The following is a 4,845-nucleotide window of genomic DNA, read 5'->3' on the forward strand; positions in this document are numbered from 1 at the left end:
AAGAGGGCTTCTCCATCAGCTGGGGGCACCAAGACAGGCGCCTTTGTTAGGAGCGCCTTCAGGTTCCCGAGGGCTTCCTCGGCCTCAGGGGTCCAAGCGAAACACTCGGTCTTCCTTAAGAGGCGGTACAAAGGTAGACCTCTTTCACCGAGGCATGAGATGAAGCGGCTCAGGGCCGCGAGACATCCCATGACCCTCTGTACGCCTTTTAAGTCCTTGATGGGTCCCATGCTGGTGATAGCTGTGATCTTCTCCGGGTTGGCTTCGATGCCTCGCTCGGAGACGATGAACCCCAGGAGCATGCCCCGGGGCACCCCGAAGACACACTTCTCAGGATTGAGCTTGACTCCTTTCGCCTTGAGACATCGGAATGTCACTTCAAGGTCGAAGGGGAGGTCGGAAGCCTTCCTTGTCTTGACTACGATGTCATCGACGTAGGCCTCGACTGTGCGACCGATGTGTTCGCCGAACACATGGTTCATGCACCGCTGGTACGTCGAGCCCGCATTCCTCAAACCGAACGGCATGGTGACATAGCAGTACATGCCGAACGGCGTGATGAAAGAGGTCGCGAGTTGGTCGGACTCTTTCATCCGGATCTGGTGATACCCTGAGTAGGCATCGAGGAAGGACAGGGTTTCGCACCCAGCAGTGGAATCCACGATTTGATCGATGAGAGGCAGAGGGTAGGGAACCTTCGGACATGCTTTGTTGAGACCAGTGTAGTCTACACACATCCGCCATTTCCCCCCTTTCTTCCTCACAAGCACAGGGTTGGCAAGCCATTCGGGATGGAATACCTCTTTGATGAACCCTACTGCCATTAGCTTGTGGATCTCCTCGCCTATCACTCTGCGCTTTTCCTCGTCGAATCGGCGCAGAGGCTGCCTGACGGGTCGGGCTCCGGCCCGAATATCCAGCGAGTGCTCGGCGACATCCCTCGGTATGCCGGGCATGTCCGAGGGACTCCACGCAAAGACGTCGGCGTTTGCGCGGAGAAAGTCGACGAGCACTGCTTCCTATTTGGGGTCGAGCCCGGAACCAATCCGGATCTGCTTGGAGGTGTCGCCACTGGGGTCGAGAGGGACGGCCTTAACCGTCTCCGCTGGCTCGAAGTTGCCGGCATGACGCTTCACGTCCGGCACCTCTTTGGAGAGGTTCTCCAGGTCGGCGATGAGGGCCTCGGACTCGGCGAGGGCCTCGGCGTACTCCACGCACTCCACGTCGCATTCGAACGCGTGTTTGTACGTGGGGCCGACGGTGATGACCCCGTTGGGGCCCGACATCTTGAGCTTCAGGTAGGTGTAGTTGGGGACGGCCATGAACTTCACGTAGCATGGCCTCCCCAGTACCGCGTGGTAGGTTCCTCGGAACCCGACCACCTCGAACGTCAAGGTCTCCCTTCGGAAGTTGGAGGGCGTTCCGAAGCAGACGGGAAGGTCGAGCCGTCCAAGGGACTGGACGCGCTTCCCAGGGATGATCCCGTGGAAGGGCGCAGCGCCTGCCCGGACGGAGGACAGATCGACGCGTAGGAGCCTGAGGGTCTCGGCGTAGATGATGTTGAGGCAGCTGCCCCATCCATCAGGACCTTGGTGAGCCTGACGTCGCCGATGATGGGGTCGACGACGAGCGGGTATTTCCCCGGGCTCGGCACGTGGTCGGGGTGGTCGGCCTGGTCGAAGGTGATGGGCTTGTCGGACCAGTCTAGGTAGACTGGCGCCGCCACCTTCACCGAGCAGACCTCCCGACGCTCTTGCTTGCGATGCCGAGCCGAGGCATTCTCCGTATGCCCACCGTAGATCATGAAGCAGTCGCGGACCTCGGGGAACTCTCCTGCTTGGTGATCCTCGTTCTTGTCGTCGTCGCGGGCCCTACCACCCTCTGCGGGTGGCCCGGCCCTGTGGAAGTGGCGCCGAAGCATGACGCACTCCTCGAGGGTGTGCTTGACGGGCCCCTGATGGTAGGGGCACGGCTCCTTGAGCATCTTGTCGAAGAGGTTAGCACCTCCGGGGGGCTTTCGAGGGTTCTTGTACTCGGCGGCGGCGACAAGGTCCGCGTCAGCGGCGTCGCGTTTCGATTGCGACTTCTTCTTGCCCTTCTTCTTGGCGCCGCGCGGAGTAGACGCCTCGGGAGCCTCTTCCGATGGGCGGCCCTGGGGCTGCTTGTCCTTTCGGAAGATAGCCTCAACCGCCTCCTGGCCAGAGGCGAACTTGGTGGCGATGTCCATCAGCTCGCTCGCCCTGGTGGGGGTCTTGCGACCCAACTTACTCACCAGGTCGCGGCAGGTGGTGCCGGCAAGGAACGCGCCGATGACATCCGAGTCGGTGATGTTGGGCAGCTCGGTGCGCTGCTTCGAGAATCGCCGGATGTAGTCCCGGAGAGACTCTCCCAGCTGCTGCCGGCAGCTCCGGAGGTCCCAGGAATTCCCGGGGCGCACGTACGTGCCCTGGAAATTGCCGGCGAAGGCTTGGACCAAGTCGTCCCAGTTGGAGATCTGTCCCGGAGGCAGGTGCTCCAACCAGGCGCGAGCAGTGTCGGAGAGGAACAGGGGAAGGTTGCAGATGATGAGGTTGTCGTCGTCCGTTCCTCCCAGTTGGCAGGCCAGGCGGTAGTCCGCGAGCCACAGTTCCGGCCTCGTTTCCCCCGAGTACTTTGTGATAGTAGTCGGGGGTCGGAACCGGGTCGGGAACGGCGCCCGTCGGATGGCCCGACTGAAGGCCTGCGGACCGGGTGGTTCGGGCGAGGGACTCCGATCCTCCCCGCTGTCGTAGCGCCCCCCATGCCTGGGGTGGTAGCCTCGGCGCACCCTTTCGTCGAGGTGGGCCCGACGGTCGCGACGGTGGTGCTCGTTGCCGAGGTGGCCCGGGGCCGCAGGCGCGGTGTTGCGCGTGCGCCCGGTGTAGACCGAGGCTTCCCGCATGAATCGGGGAGTCGCGGCGTGAGGTTCCGAGGGGTATCCCTGCCTTCGGGAGGCAGTGCTCTCGGCCCGTCGGGCCGCAGCGCCTTCCAGGAGATTCTTGAGCTCTCCCTGGATTCGCCGACCCTCGGTGGTTGATGACTCCGGCATCGCGCGGAGGAGCATCGCTGCGGCTGCCAGGTTCTGACCAACCCCGCTGGATGCGGGCGGCGGCCTGACCCTGACATCGTTGGCGACACGGTGCTGGAGACCCTGGGGCAAGTGACGTATTTCTCCGACCGGGGGTTGGCCCGCCCATACCTGCCCGACGTCCCGGCGGATCGTCTCAAGCGCCCCTGTTCCCTCGTCGAGCCTGGCCTGCGCCCCGCGGACTTGCTCGAGCTGTGGGTCGTGACCCCCCGCCGGAACGGGGACCACAGCTAGCTCCCGCGGGATGTCGGCGCGAGGCACCGGCCTAGGAAAATCACCATCCTCCGGCATGCCAAGATGGTTGCCTTCGGAGGGATCCCCTAGCTCGACGTGGAAACATTCGTGGCTTGGGCCGCAGTCCTCGTCGTCAAGGCTGCGGCTTCCGTCGGAACAGTCGGAGAGGCAGTAGTCACATGCGGTCGTGAAGTCCCGCATGGTACTGGGGTTGCCAAATCCAGAGAAATCCCAACAGATGCTGGGATCGTCATCTTCCTCGGACCCAGAGGGCCCGTAGGTCGAGACGTCCGTCAATCGGTCCCAAGGCGACCGCATACGAAACCCCAGTGGGGTTGCACTCGCCTCAATGAGAGCGCCCGCCAAAGCGTGGTCGCTTGGCGGGTTGAGGCCGAGTCGAAAAGACGTAGGATGGGAATTAGTCAGTACCTTTTGGTCGACGCGGAGCGACGTAGTCACATCGGGGACTGGTTGCACCGTCATCTCAGGTACGAGGGCGACGTCCTGCAAGCTCTCCGCGAGTGCGCCGGCGTCGTCCACTTGCTCGGGATTGGCGTGTCGCGGGGGGACGGCGCTCGCCTTCGTCTCGAACGCGAGGTCGACGCCCGGCGTGCCTTCCGTCGGGGTGCTGGGGACGTCGATTCGCTCGACAGCCGACGAAGCGCGGCCTCCCGCTTGGCCTTGGTTGCCCCGCCTCCTCCTCCGTTGGCGGGGGAGTGGACGGGGCGAGCTCGAATGTTGTTCTTCCACCGCGCGGGGAAGATGTCGTCGGTTCCGCCGCCGGCGGGTGGGATGTCGGCCTCCATTGTCGTTGTCGCGCGACGGTGGAAGGAGTATCATGTCGTAGCTGCCGTCGAAGGACATGAACTCAAGACTACCGAAACGAAGCACCGTCCCGGGCCGGAGAGGTTGCTGGAGACTGCCCATCTGGAGCTTGACGGGAAGCTGTTCGTCAGCACGCAGCAGGCCCCTACCTGGCGCGCCAACTGTCGGCGTTTCGAGACCGGGGGGTCCCTGAGCCGACGAGTGAGTGTGCCGCGTGCCCCAGCCCAGATGGGTCGAGCGCGTGGGCGAGCGCGAAGGGGGGAGAAGCGAGGTGGCCGGAGACGGGCGTGAGAGAGGTGGAGATCCCGCGGCCTTCGTGTTCGTCCCGCGCCCAGGTCGGGTGCGCTTGCAGTAGGGGGTTACAAGCGTCCACGCGGGTGAGGGAAGCGAGCGGCCCCAAGAGAGCGCTTGTCCCGTCCTCGTCCCCGCGCGGCCAACCTTCTCTAAGAAGGCCCTGGTCCTTCCTTTTATAGGCATAAGGAGAGGATCCAAGTGTACAATGGGGGTGTAGCAGAGTGCTACGTGTCTAGCGGAGGGAGAGCTAGCGCCCTAAGTACATGCCAATGTGGCAGCCGGAGAGATCTTGGCACCCTGCTGGCGTGATGTCGTGGCTGTCGGAGGAGCAACGGAGCCTGGCGGAGGGACAGCTGTTGGAGCGGTCGAGTCCTTGCTGACGTCCC

The sequence above is a fragment of the Zea mays genome, chromosome 3, assembly GCF_902167145.1.
Source record: "Zea mays cultivar B73 chromosome 3, Zm-B73-REFERENCE-NAM-5.0, whole genome shotgun sequence".
Taxonomy (NCBI): domain Eukaryota; kingdom Viridiplantae; phylum Streptophyta; class Magnoliopsida; order Poales; family Poaceae; genus Zea; species Zea mays.